Genomic DNA, 15,398 nt, shown 5'->3' with positions numbered 1-15,398 from the left:
GAAGTTTGGGTCACAGGGACAATTCCCAACCGCATACCTCCTCCCTGTGATTTGCGAGCCCTCTGAGCATAGAAAATGTAACAGGCACACTCACATAATTTTTTTTCTGGGCAGAAATGGAAGTTTGGAGGAAAATTATATGCCATACTTCTTAAAAAGCAAATTGAAACTTGATTTACTACTTTGAGAATATAAGTATCATGTATAATTCAGTACTTAAGAATGTACTTCATTATAGCTACGAAAACTTAAAAGGGTAAATAAGTGTGTTTTATTCAGATGGCAATTGCAAATATACCCAGTGTTATAGAAGCTGCATATACTTTTAGTACCTCTTGTGTTTTAGGTCAGAGCCAGATTAAATTTTCTGCTAACAGAAAGAGTGAGGTAATCTCTACCAGTTCCCCATTCCTGCTACAGACCCCCCGTTTGCCCAGTATGCTATTCTTGAGGGGTCCCTGTCCCCCCAGACAGCAGCCTTTGGGGTAGATCGGTGGGCTGCAGTGAGTGGAGGTGGTGGTGGAATGTTCCCTTCCACTGACCAAATTGCCTTGCATGAGTGGAAAAATTAAGCAGAGTTCAGCCCTTTGTCTGCTGAGAAAATAGACAAAAAACAGTTAAAATAGAAAATTATCGACATTATACTGAACAAAATTTTAACTATCCGAGCTCAGAAACAGAATGTAGATGCAACATTTTTTGCAGAAGTGTGTATTTTTAGAGGGAAAAGCTCAGAAAATAAACGTGCTTGTGATGTAATTAAAAAGAGACAATAAAAGTAGATATCAAAATATTCTCATTATATGCATGGTTAATTGGGAGTGAGCCCCATTTAGCTCAGTGGGTGTGCTTCAGAGTAAACATGTATAGGAGCAGAATTGAGTTATAGCAATTGGAGAGAAAATTAGCTATTCTGAACCTATAGTCATTTAATTTTGTTTATATCCTGCTCTATCTTAGAAAATACAAGCATAACTCAAGTTTATTTCTCTAATCAGTGTCTGAAAGATGCATTGCTTCTGAATTCTCTCTCTCTCTCTCTCTCTCTCTCTCTCTGTCATATACACACACTCAGTATCCACCATAAGGTGAGAGCACAGAGGCCAAACAGTCTGAATAAAACGGAAGTTGTTGAGTGGGTCTACATGAGAGCAATCAGGCCTTTTACTACCCCAGTCCAAGGGTGGGACCAGCGCTTTGAATAGTGGCTGGAAGTACATGGGAAGACAATGCTATTCTTTTCAGACTGGAAAATGGTATTCCCTCCCTACCATTAGAGCTGTGGCATTTCTCCCAACTAAGGCATAATGTGCTAAGAAGTGCTGCTACACATGTCCTCCTGAATTAGAAGCGGCAGAAGAGCATTACCATAGACTAACATCCCAATATGTTGTTCAGAAGAGTACAATCCATGGCCCTGAAATTAATAGCAGATCCCCCATTTTTTCCAATGGATCAGGACTACACCCTAAGATAGCTGTAGGTGGACATCATCTGAATAAATGGGCATGAATCTGACATTAAAAATGGCAACACCCAGAAACCAGGGAGAGAACACTTCAATCTACCAGGACATTCCATCAAGGACTTAAAGGTCACCATACTTCAACAGAAACCTTTCAAAAACAAAATCCAATGGGAAGCTGCAGAATTGGAATTCATATGTAAATTTGACTCAGTCAGACTTGGGTTGAATAGAGACTCTGGATGGTTATCTCATTATCAGAAGTAACTGCCTTTCAGGCGTTCTATTCAGATTCAGCTATGGAGGGGAGGGGTCACCCAGCCTGGATTGTGCACTCCACCTCTTTCATGACTTTTGCAACTAATTGCATCTACTCCCCCCTCCCCTCCCCACCTATATATAATCTGGCCAGTTTCTTCATACCCTTCCATGCATCTGATGAAGAGAACTGTGGTTCTCGAAAGCTTATGCTACAGTAAAGTTGGTTAGTCTTAAAGGTGCTACTGGACTCTTTACTATTTTGCTACTACAGACTAACACGACTAACTCCTCTGGATCTAAGATAGCTACAGAATTCTCAGCAGCAGCCCGCATCGAGAGTCTACAGGAAACACACAAAGCAAACTTACTCACAAAGGTCAGAAGGTGACTGAAAAGATAACTTTCTGAATTCTTGAGAAAGCCAGCAGACCCTGGTATATATTTCAGTGTTTTCCCAAGCATGATAAGAAGCATTGGAGCATCTCAGCTCAATAGGCTGTCCACTTGAGAGCTGCCAATCATTCTTCTTATGAAAGATGCAAAACCTAAAGAGCTGTCAACATCCCTGATATGGGATATAAACAATCTATTGGTGGGAAAGAAAACCAGAGAGCAGCTTGTTACAGAGAGGGGGAAAGAAAGAAAACTAATGTAAATCTTCCAAGGTTAACTACAGGATTTCTCCCAAAGAGACAGCAGATTGTGTTTCCTACGTGGAAGCATCATTCAAATTAGAGGGAATAAACCTTTCTAATAGAAATTGAGGGTCTGATGCATTCCCTGCCTGAGAAGGAGCCCCTTTAGGCCATTATGGAGCCCTTCCTTACTCCGCTGTGGCCCCTTGGGCAAATGCACACTGCACTGTTTGAGCTGCAATGTAGCTGATGAGGACATTGAGTTAGGGAGCCCACTGAGTTACAAGTAACCAGGTAATCAGTATGGGTAAAGTATGATGCGTGATGATCAATTATTCAGGCGGACAGGGCACGGACACAGGAAGCTTCTTTATACTGAATCAGGGTGGAAATACATGTTATGAAGTACTAAGGGATGCTCAAGTAAACCTCATTTCACGTGTCTTCCTTCCAACTGTCCATGCACTTGCTCGCACAGTCACACTTCAATTTGCTCAGTATGAATACATTCACACATTCTTATCAGTTCCTCTTCAACTGCTAAAAGTATCCCGCTTTCTCACACCTTAAAGAAATGCAAATTGGCAAGTCAAAGGAGCCTACAGTACTTGTTCTTGTAGCAAAGGACTCACTCGCAGGTGCAATCACACAGTGCTTAGTTCTTGTGGCTCCTTCTTACATGCGCAGGGTAAGGCGGATTCCCACCTGGAGGTCAGGAAGCAATTTTCCCCAGGCCAGTTTGGCTAAGGATCCTGATGGTGTTTTACCATCTCCTGGGCACGGAGTAAGGCTCACTGGGTTTGTGTAGGGGGGAGGTATTTGTGAATTTCCTGCATTGTGCAGGGGGTGGGACTAGAAGACCCTTGAAGTCCCTTCCAACCCTATGATTCTATGAAAGGGAGCTCCCATGAAAGCAGCATTCACGTACACTGAGCAAGACCAGCCTGCACATGAATTGAGGACAACACATAAAATTCGGCATTTGAGCATCCCTAGTCACTTTAGTAACATGTATTTCCACCCTCAGATTGGTGGTCCAGCAAGGTCAGTATTGTCTGTTCTGATTGGCAGTGGTCTGCCAGATGTTCAGCGAATGGTCCTTACTACCTGATCCTTTTAATTGGAAATAGCAGGGATTGAACTTCGGACCTTCTGCATGCAAACAGATGTTCTACCACTGAGCCAAGCCTCCCCCCCTTGGGATCTGTGGATTGAGGTCACAGTATAACATACTGGGACAGCTAGGTCAAAAAGATGCATTCAAGAGACAAAAAAACCCAAACACACGCTGTTCCCTGTTTTTAAGACAAGGCAGAATACAAACACATCAATAGATGCGTCAATCTTGTGTTTTCACAAAGTACCTGCAGGCTAAAGGTATATAGAATTACAACAGGCAGGGCTTCAGAACAATTTATATACCTAGACCTCGAGCAAGCAGACTTCATTTCTCTTCGTAATAATTTGAGAGATGCAGGGTGGAGTGATGTATCTGAAACTGCTTTGTCATTGGAATGTGACTGAGTACATGGCACACAGGAGTCCCATTAAAATTCTTTATTGGTTCACACTTCAAGGTTTAATTCGTTCTGTTGATTGATAGGTTGTTCCAAAATGGAATTCCCCATGTCTTTCCGAACTGCGAGACTTTTGAATGATGTAAGGTTGGACCTAGACTAAATTTTCCAGCGGCAGACTGGAACTTTCCTGCCCCCCCTCCTGCTGCAGCCCACATCTCCACAAAATGCTGCTTCTGGGGGTTAGGGGATCCTGAGGAATGGCACGGGAAGGGTCTGCGACAGGAAGGGGAGCTGGAGGAAATTGCCAGTTTAGTCTGGATCCAACTTAGGAGGTATACAAAGTCTTTTTTACATACCTCAAACATTCACTTTGTCGGAGAACTGCATCGGCGGGGAGCATTACCCACTGATGATCCTTCCTCCTCCTCCGAGGAGCTGGGAGAACCCGTGGGAAACCCGCCCGCAGCCCCCGAAGAGCTGTCTGGCAACCAGCAACCTGGCCCCTCAGTGCAACCCGATCCTGCAGGGCAACCCGGCCCCTCAGCGCAAGAGGAGGGGGCGTGCAGGGAGGAGGAGCAACCGGCGCCTCGGAGAACCAAGCCTTGCGAGCCGGTGGCAAGGTGGAAGGCTCGGGCAAAAGAGGCGGTTTGGGAGTGACGGAAGAGTGCGCGCCTGCAAGCGCAGCAACAGGCGGAGCTGGATGCTGAGGATGAGGTGGGGCAATCAAGTGAAGGAGAAGCACCTGAGCCTCATTCCCTTATGCCGCACTGAGCTTATAAGGGAGCAACGTCGTTCACCACTCCTTGTGCCCAGCAGCTCGGCTCCTGGAAGCTTCACCCCTGCCTGGTACCCTGCCCTCGCTCGGATAGACCTCCTGTGTCCTGACCTCGGCTTCACCCTCGACCGCCTCTTGCCTGTCTCTGCGTGCAACTGACGACTCAGCTTTCAGGCCTTGGCTAAGCTTTCTGGCTCTCCTCTGCTTGCTCCCCTGACGGACGGACTCCTTGGCTCTTGACCCCGGTGCGTTTTGGACTCTCGCTTTCTGCCTCTCGCTCAGCCCAGCGCCCTCCCAAGCAGGAACCCCAGCCCTGACCGTGACACACTTATAGAATAAAAAGCATGGCCATGATCCAAAGCTCTGCAAAGCTCTGATAGGCACATGGGATATTGTGTGAGCAAGCTCTTCCTCGTTCTCTTCCGTGTCAGGGGCTCTGCTATCCGTGCAGTCCATTTGCACATCAACAGCGCCCTACTCATTCCCCTCCATGGCTTTCCTTCCCTCCCTCTCTCTACCCCTTTGGGTTTTGTCGTCACAATGCAGTGCCACCATCTTGGAGATTCGGGTGCACATTGGGCACCACCTCAGCTGTGAAAACGACACACATCCAAGTGGCCTGTCTTGCTTCATATAGATGGCGAAAGCTACAAGATTAAAATGGAAAAGGAAAGTGGGAGTCAGGAGGCAATACCAAAGCTCTGCGGAAAGTAGGTTTCAAAAGCTGAGATCGGAGAATCCCCAAGTATCCTGTTTCAGGCTGCATATATGGGCTGGTTCATACATAATGCAATCAAAGTACTTTTGGCAGGAAGTCACGGCCAGTCTTCGTTCCTTAATGACTGTAAGTGAATGATACGCATGTCTGCAAACACATGCTGGCCTCCACGGGCTATGCCCATTTTACTTTTTCTAAGCATACACTTAAAACACCTTAGGCAAACTTCTAATAGTTACTCATATGCAAACTGGCTCTGAGAGAAGCCACATGCTCCATGTGACTGAACATGGATTTTAATACATTTCTCCATGATCAGAGGGGCTAGCAATCTGAAACAGAAAGGCTGGCTTCTCAGAAGTCTATTAAGCAGCGGCCCCCAGACGCACCTGGGCGGCCGGTTTGCTGTCTGCGGGGCTGCTGGGGGAGGCAGAAAGCGTGGCGGCCGCTATGTTTTCCCAGGCTGCCTTGGTCCACCCGTGCCCAGTAGAATTCAAATGCTCCTCGGCCAATCAGCTCTGGCTGGGGAGCAGTCACGCTCAGTGGGCGGGGTGTAGGCCGCACCGTAGGAGCCCAGTTTTCCCTCTGGTCCTCCGATCCACTATTTAAGCCAGGCAGCCACACTGCAGCCCCAGTTGCATCCCGGCAAGCAAAGTCCCACCCTCCACTCCCTTCTTCTGGTTGTTCATTAAGTAGTTCTGTCACAACTTCAGGGTGGGGGTGGCTGGGCATTGGGATCCGATCCCTCTGGGGGGAAATGGGGCCTGTGGGCCACATGTAACCCCATTTATAGGGGTTTCCCATAAGGAATCCAGGGAGTGAGTCCAGGGGGCGGGCCCAGCTTGGGGGTCTGCCGCAAAAGACTCACTCCCAGGTGGCAGGGGGACAATGAGGGGTGTACACCCAACTGACCCCGCTAACTGCCATCCCTCAGTTTCCCCTCCACAGCAGGGTCTGTGGGGGCTGGAGGGCATCAACTGGCAGGCGGGTCAGCCGATGTGGGACCTGATCCCTATGTGTGCCAATGCACCTGTCACTGTCATCAATAAAGTTGTGGCCTTTGTTAACTCCACCTGCTGTGTCTGTGGTTCTTTGTCGCTGTTGCTCCCCTGCCTCTTCCAGCTGCCCATCATTGCTGGACAGCAAATACTTTGGATCAGGGCTTTTTTCTGGGAAAAGAGATGGTGGAACTCAGTGGGTTGCCCTCGGAGAAAACGGTCACATGGCTGGTGGCCCCGCCCCCTGATCTCCAGACAGAGGGGAGTTGAGATTGCCCTCCGCGCCGCTGAGCGGCACAGAGAGCAATCTCAACTCCCCTCTGTCTGGAGATCAGGGGGCGGGGCCACCAGCCATGTGACCATTTTCAAGAGGTTCCGGAACTCCGTTCCACCGCGTTCCTGCTGAAAAAAAGCCCCGCTTTGGACTATGCATTGGAAGAAAGCCCAACACAAACAAGGATGCAGTCCTGTGAAATAACTCCTTTCCTCATTCACAGTCACTCTTAAAAGGGTTTTTTTAAAAAAAATTCCCTAGAAAAACCTCATTTCCATAGTGAAGATCTACTACAAGTTTATACCTCCAAGCCATTTATCACAAAGCAAACTTGCAGCAACTGCAATTCTGCAAGGGTGCAAATTACTTCACGCAGTGATAGGATCAGCTTTTAAGAGGAGTAATCAGATTACAGGGAACGCGACGAGCCTTTAAAATCATACATCGTCTCAAAATGTTATCTGCCGCTGTTCAGAAGGATGGCAAAGACAAAAATAGGGAAGAGAAACATTTGAGGTTGCTAGATTTTTTGCTCAGTGCTTCAGTATCATCTGTTTCGTCCTAACTTTTTAAAAAAAAACTTCAGAGACATCGTTAACAGGTCACCAACACAGGCTTGGGTCTTGCCCCGGCAGCCCCAAGTATAACGCGAGACAATACTGACAAAGACAACTGTGTGTGGGTCCAACTCGTTTTGCTTATTTATTTAAATTCATGTAAATGGCTTATCTATGTCACTGCTTATTTAAATAACCTGACCATTTTGAGGGCTGGACAGAGCAAACTGAATCACCATCTGAGTGTATATTTTCACGTGTGAATGTTTTTTTAAAAAATTACTTATGGTTTTAATTGTATACATTAATTTTGATGTGTTTTTAAACTGTTGTAATCCGCCCGAGCCCTTCGTGGGGAGGGTGGAATAAAAATCCAAATAAAATAAAATAAAATAATCCTTGGGGTTAATTTCATGAATTTTTCATTTCCTACAATAATGAATGCAGCCTTCTCCACTTTGGTTTCTGTTGTTAAACTTTGGTGCTCTCTGTCCAGCGTCTGCACACTCATACTGTCCAATAGCTCATATTCAACAGGACTGAGTTGAATAAGTAGGGTGCGTATTCTAACACAGAATCATAGAATCATAGAGTTGGAAAGGGCCATACAGACCATCTAGTCCAACCCCCTGCCCAGTGCAGGATCAGCCTAAAGCATCTCTGACAAATATTCATCCAGACTCTTCTTGAAAACTGTCAGTGAAGGGGAGCTCATCACCACCTCCCTAGGCAGCTGATTCCACTTTTGAACTACTCTGACCGTGACACATAAATGTCTATGAAAATGTTTTGCAATTTCCTTATATTCTTGTGTCGTTTATGTATCATGCATTTCTTATTGCATTGTTTCTAATTTTGTAATCAAGGGTTTTTTGGTTTTATCGTCTGCAGTATATATATTACTCTGTTATTGTTGCACCACTTGTAAATATTATATATTGCATTGCTTGTCATCTGCATTAGATGCTGTTCTATTGCGTTGTCCTTTAATTCTGCAATCTGCCTCAAGTCTCAACAAGGTGGACTATAAATCAAGTAAGCAAATAAATAAATAAAACGTCACATCCTCCAAATGGCACCGTCTCTGCAATGAGCATTTGGGGGAGGGATCATGAAAGGCGGCAAAACGTTTTTCACGGCTTTCTGAATTCAAGCGGCTCGCACCCAGCATTAGTTTCTCAGGTGCGCATTTCCTTCTGCTCTGCTACCTTCAAGTAGCTGCAACCCCCATCCCTTGGGACTGAATGGGGACATTGGATTGTTCTTGTATCCTCCAGGGTTGAATCAGGACGTTAGATTTTTCTCGCACTACAGACGGTAATTTTCTGCACTTTGCAACCCTGCTCTATAAAGCGAATTGCAACAGGTGTTACAGTTAGCATGTCCCATTTAGACACTCTACAACTCTATCGGGAAGGTCAGGCTGAGAGATAGGGACATTTTTGCTCCTACCCACTGGCTTGTGTGCTACACTCTAACCTATGGAACCTTCCTCTGATGGAAGCGTCTTTAAGTTACCAGGCAATATCCTGCTGGGGTGAGGCCTCGCCTGTCCCAGAGGCAATCCACCCATACAGCCAGCAAGGAAGAATGCCCAGCTTTGCTCTGCCAGCCCAAGAACAGCTCAGCCAGCAAAGAGGAGCATAGGCACAACGTTGCCAACCTCGCCATGTGCCAGCCCAGTTGTGGCGCAGCTGGTGAGGAGGGGCACAGGCCACAGTGGCCCCTGGAGTCTTCCTATCAGCTCAGGCATAGTGCAAGCAGGGAGAGGATCACAGCAGGGCCTTCTCTCCATCTTCCATTGGGAGGGGGCAGGAGGGGTCAGGGCATTTTCCCAGGGTCATTTTGGCTTCCCAGGCAGCCCCTAGCGGGAGAAGGAAGCTAAGAAATGAGCCACTTTTCTCCCATCTCCCAAGAAAAGTGTGAGAACGTTCATGAGCCACTCCATTAGGGTTGTCAACTCTGGGTGGGGAAAATTCTGGAGATTTGGGGGTGGAGCCTAGGGAAGGCGGGGTTTGGGGAGGGACCTTAGCAGGGCTGTAATGCAGTGGCATCTTCCTTCCAAAGCAGCTATTTTCTCCTGGGGAATCAGTCTCTCTTTTCTGTACATCACTTGTCCCTCCAGGAGAGGAGGATGATAATAACAACTGCACTTATATACTGCTCAAGTCCTCACCTGGAGGTTGGCAACCTTACATTCCATGCACTAGTTGACTCTTTCCCCCTTAAGGCTTCACAGCAAGCAACCCAATTGCGAACCCAAGGGCTAGAGTTGCCAGCCTCCAGGTTGGTCCTGGAGATATCATGGAATTACAAATGCTACAACTGCACAGATCAGTTCCCAGGGAGAAAATGGCTGATTTGGAGGGCAGACACGATGACAGTCTGAGAGCCAGTTTGGTGTAGTGGTTAAGAGCAGCAGGGCTCTAATCTGGAGAACCAGGTTTGAATCTCCACTCCTCTGCTTGAAACCAGCTGAGTGATTCTGGTTCAGTCACAGCTCTCTCAGAGCTCTCTCAGCCCCACCCATGTCATGGGGTGATTGTCCTGAGGATAATAATAACACACTTTGTAAGCTACTCTGAGTGGACGTTAAGTTGTTCAGGAGGGTATATAAAACAAATATTATTATTGCTATTATTATACCCTTCTACGGCTTCTTTGCTCCCCAAACCCCAAACCTCCAGGCTCCACCCCCAAATTTCCAGGAATTTCCCAACCTGGAGCTGGCAACCTCAGCTCACCCATGGTCGATCAGCGTTATTGTGGTGTGGAGGAGAGCCAGGCGTGGTTGGTATGGACTTAGCGTTTGTTGATGCAGCAGCCGAGGAAACGGGCGGAGACGCATCCCGGAAAGGGGACCGGAGAACTTCGGCGCAACAGTTCCAGGACTCGATAGTGGGCGAGGCCAAGAGTGGGCGGGGCCCAGGGGCGGGCACCCTGTCAATTGCAGCAGGCGTGCTTGGCATGACGGCGTTCCATTCATTCCGCGCCAGCAAGCAGGGCAAGGCGGACGCTGGCGGGGGGCGAAGGGAAGCTGCGCTCCCGGCAGACCCTTCCTGTTAAGGAGAGCGCGGCTGGGCCAAGCTCGACCCTGGCCGGCCTTTGCCGCTCCGCCGGCGGAGCCACGACCGGGAGTGGGAGAAGAAGAGCCCCCCGAAGAGGAGGAGCGAGGAAGGACGGGGGCCACGATGGGTCTCCGGCGCGGCGGGGCGGCTGCGCTGCGGCTCTGAAGCTCTGAGGCTGCCGCGCCGCTCGCCATTGTTCCCGACACTTTGCCGGAGCCCTCCCGGCCACCTCCCTCCCTCCTTCCCTCCCTCTGCGGGCGCTCCGGCTTCTCTCCCTCGGGCTGTGGCCGGAGGCTGGGGCGGCGCGGCGCTGGCTTTTCGCCTCCGATGAGCAGCGATCTCCCGCGGGGGAGAAGGAGCGGCGCTCCCATGAGCGGCTGCTCCCGGCTGTGGCTCTTTGTTTTCCTCCTCAAGGTAAGCGGCAGCCTGCCCTGGACTCCCTCCCTCCCTCCGTGCATTTATTCCTTCCTTCCTTCCAACCTCGCCCGCGGAGAGAGAGATCGAGGGCCGGAGAGGGGCTGTCCTGCCCGTCTCTCCCCATTCCCCGCATTACGGGGCCGAGAAGCGAGGAGATCCGCTTCGCCTCGCCTCTCCCCCCCTTGGGACTTCCGAAGCATGGCTGATAGGAGCTGGCAGCAAAGGTCGGCCGCCTGGGAGAGGCTCCCGCGGGCAGAATGGGGTCACTTTCCCCGTTAGGTTCCCCTTCGCTTTCTCTTCTTGCCCAAGCCTGGCAGGCAAATGAATGGAGCGGGGGGGGGGGCGGTTAGTGCTGAAAGGGGTAGAGATTATTCGGAGCCAGAAATCGTAGTGGTGGTTGCTTTGTGCCGTCGTGGTGGTGCCGGAGATGACATGGTGCAAACTGCTGTTGCCTGCAGTTGGCTTGGAGAAGGAATAAAGTCCTCCCCGGGAAGGGGGAAGGGGTAGAAGTAGGCAGTGGTCAATGAGGGGTGGCGGGTGGCGCAATCCGGATTTAACCCCCAGCTCTGGTTTCACTGCAAGGGCTCGACTCTGGAACTGCGGAATGGCCTCTGGGCATCTCCTTTTGCCTTGTCACTGAATGTCCCTCTCTGGTCCCCAGATATCTTGGATCATGAGTCAGAGAGCCCTGGTGGCCAAGGAAGGATTCGACCCCAGAACTTGCCTGGATAGAAATTTTCCTCTGGGTGGGAAGAGCGCTTCCAGAAAAGTTGCTTTGTGGGATTCCCCCCCCCCCCATAGATACTCTTGGCTCAGAGGAAGAGCAATTGCCTTTCATACCGAAAGTCTCACACTTCGGCATCTTTGGTTAAAGGACCTCAGGCAGCCTTGGGGAAAGATCTTTCTCTGCCTCAAACGCTGCCTGTCTGAATAGGAAACACTGAGCTAGGTGGACCCATGGTCTGATAGGCAGCTCCTACAACCTCCCATATCTCTATCTTCCAGTGGAGATTCAACTGTAGGACAGAGTTTTATACAAAAGACAAATCTTATTTCTAAATCAGATTCTCAGGTAGGGCAAATCCCCTTTTGGCCATCGTTTCATTCAAGTCCAGTTCATATGGACATACAAAGCTGCCATAGACTGACTCAGACCCTTGATCCATCAACACCAGTATTGTCTACTTAGAGCCAAGCTACAAGTGACGCCTTACACAGGTTGGACACTTGTCAGCTTCCCTCAAGTTTTGATGGGAAATGTAGGCATCCTGGTTTTACAGCTTGGCTCTCCATTACAGCTGTAAGACCAGAATGCCTACATTTCCCATCAAAACTTGAGGGAAGCTGACAAGTGTCCAACCTGTCAGGCGTCACTCGTAGCTTGGCTCTTAGACTGCCCGGGTTCCAAGCAGGAATCTTTCATATCACTGATGACCTGGACTTTTTAACTGGAAATGCCAAGGATCGAACCTGGGACCTTCTGCATGCTGAGCAGATGCTCTGGCCCTGAGCCACACGCCCTCTCCCCCCAGTTCATATGAGATGAAGATTTGTGTAAATGGGTCAGTGCAAAATTTCCACCACTCTCAGCAAGGCAGGCATGATATGACTTCCCTTCTCTTTCCTTGGGTGTTTGTTTGTGTTTGTTAAATCCAAAGCAGTCCTCTTATTTCTCAGCTGTAAGCAAACATGCCAAGACAATTGACAATATATTTCATTAGAGTGTAGTGACTGGAAGGTCCATTAAGTAGTTTCTGGGTTTGAAATGGTTTCCTTAAATTCCCAAGAATTCTTTGGAGGCATCTCAAATGCAAGGGAGTGATCCCTTCAGCTTTCCAGACCCGATTGTAATTCATAATGATGGATGAAGCCGCTAAAGAATTTGCCACAGCAAATGGGTTTATAACCTCAGGCTTTCTTTGAAAAGAAGTTAAACTGTTCTCAGTAGAATTTACTTCCAAATAATCTGTTTTGAAATGGGACTGTCCGGGACGGGGGGGGGAGGGCGTAATGTAGAACTGCAGTTATGGAGGCTACTATGCTACCACAATATTTCCTTATCAACAGATGTTCCAGTTCTTTTGGGTTTATACAGATAACGTATTCATACATAACTTGTTATCTGAAGAACTGAACAGAATTAAAATAGAGAAAATCTAATATGAACTATTTTAAAAATAGTTTATATTAGATTTTCTCCATTTTCTCTAATGCAGGTGTGAAATTTGTATTGCAGCTTGATTTTAAACAAAAGTTAATAACAACAACCATGTTCTTATATACCACCCTTCTGGACGGATTAGTGCCCCACTCAGAGTGGTGAACGAAGCCAATGTTGTTACAATACAGCTCAAAATACAGCTGGGGCTAAAAAGAGTGGATTCCCAAGAGCACCTGCTGAAATAATGGCAGTAGTCAGATTTGAACCAGCAGAATGCTGATTCACAGCCCAACCACTTAACCGCTTCGCTGAAGCAGCTCTTAAGTTAACATAAAGTACCAACTGAAATATGATTGGGTGAAATGCCCCCAAAGGTCACATAACCAAGAGACCCATGTTTACACAATGAACCGAATTTGAAATATGGGGCAATTGTAAAAGAAATACATGATTCTGCCCAAAAAGTCCCGCCAGGAAAGCTCAAAATGACTCTCTGGATTTTGGGGTGTCAGCATATTTTCCCAGCTTATTTTGGTAAAGCATCTGATCGGCTGCTGACAGACCATATTTTGCAGTTCTCCAGCCACGCTATTCTCAGAGCCATCTGTTTGCAAGTGAAAGTCCCCAGTCTCCATTTTCCCCCAGTGTTGCTTGGATGAGCTTTTGGGAGGGCCAGATTTGTGCTTAATAGTGGCCTAGGATTGGCTGATGCGGCCCTCGATTTCTTCCCTTAGCCATCAGCTTTGCTTGTGTCTACAGAGGGCGCAAGAAACAGCCACCGTGTGGTGGCTGCTTTAAATTCTTTTCACAGAGACAACTTCCATATGGCAAAACAGTTGCCTATTAGTTCCTCAGTTCAGAAGAGCTGTTTATTATCTTTCCTAGAAAGCCTGAGCGCCTCTTACCTAAGGGAGTGTAGATTCCCATCTGAGTATCCGCTGTTGCCTCGGGCTGCTTGGAAAGGCTGGTTTCTGCAGTCGCATCTATTTTATAGAACTGTCTCCCTTGGGCAGCCTCCCTAGCTACCTTGTTCCTAAACTTCCTTGCATGTCTGCATTTTTTTGTTTGTCCGCCCAGGCTTTTGGGACCTGATGATTTGCTCTTGATGCTAGCATTTGCATCTTTTTGGCACTTTCCGGTTGTGTCGATGTTTTATCCAGAGTAATATCCATTTTTAAAATGGTAGGTTTCTAAAGTGTTGGATTCCACAGGCAATAAATGTTGTTAATAAACAATCAATCGACACATTATCGTTTTCGATAATGATGGTCTGTGCTTCAGAAGTGGAGTGCACGTTTGTTGTGCAGAATACTCGTAGCTTCTTTCCGGCCATCTCCAGTTAATAGGTTGCCTGGGAGCAGGTGTTGCCGTGCAGAGCCCCCAAGGTGTCTTGCCTACTGCATGGCATCTAGCTGAGCTTCTGCCTCCTGCCTGCCTGTATAAAATCCAGGGTGTAGCCATCGATGGGGTGAGTTGAAAGGGAAGAGCAAAGGGCACTTGGCCTGAGACTCACAGCCAGGGGCTTCTGACACCAAACGAGGACTCATCCAGGATGAATTTTTCTTGCTTATTGTCTTGTTTATAAAATGTGCAGCTATGGTGCTTTCCACACATGCATTTGCAGGTTTGTCTGGAATGCTCCCCATCTTCCCTGCTGAAAATTCATGCCCTGCCCTTCCTTTACGAGGGGAATCGTAAAGGAAGGGCAGGGCATGAATTTTTGGCTCTAACCTGCTGGAGAAAACGATGGCTTTGGTGCTCGTTATCACAACCCGGCCTCCAGTGACGGGTGCAAAAGTGCCAGAGAAATCAATAGAATTTGCAGTGCATTCTTCACGGGAGGAGCACAGGCCAAGAGCATGGAAGTTCTACTGCAAAATCCCCATTGGATATAATGGGAGGTGTGCAAGGGTGGGCTCATGCTTTTGTGCAGGAGAACTGTCGCAGCCCAATGCCAGATTAAGACATGACCTTAAACCATGTCGCGTGTAAAAGGCCCCGAAGTATTACCAGATAATGCAAAACTTGAAATTTAGGTGTAGGGTTTTTTTTTGGTATGTAGAAGCCCTAATAACCGGTGGCCCTGTGCTGTAGTTTACTTAGCTTGTGCATAAATTCTGCTCTGCTGCTGCCCTGTTTCTATTCAATGCCATAGTTATATGAAAGTAGGCTGGCACTTGGATAGTTCTTGGGGAAGGGGAAATCATGTGTACCACCTTGTGCACAGTGTACAACATGCAGAGAGTGTGCAACGCCCCATTCGATGATCACTGGTTGTGCAAATCAGCTGTTGGGGGGGATGGAGGTGGAATAGAGTTCGGGTCTAAGCTCCCTGCTGTCTTCTCCCCGCCCTGTGATTGATTATTACCTGTCAAGGCTTCGCGCACACAGCCCCAACAATTGTGTGGGTGCACTGCTGGATTAGGGCCTGCATGTATAATGCAGACTTCATTAATATCGATCCGACTGAGAGATGGCGTAGCCCTTGTGGCTTGGGGCCAAAGTAAATGAGATGAGAGAGAGGCTGAAACTGTTTCCTGATGATTTTT

The sequence above is a fragment of the Eublepharis macularius genome, chromosome 9 (assembly GCF_028583425.1).
Source record: "Eublepharis macularius isolate TG4126 chromosome 9, MPM_Emac_v1.0, whole genome shotgun sequence".
In the NCBI taxonomy this organism is placed as follows: Eukaryota; Metazoa; Chordata; class Lepidosauria; order Squamata; family Eublepharidae; genus Eublepharis; species Eublepharis macularius.
This window is presented reverse-complemented; position numbering follows the sequence as displayed.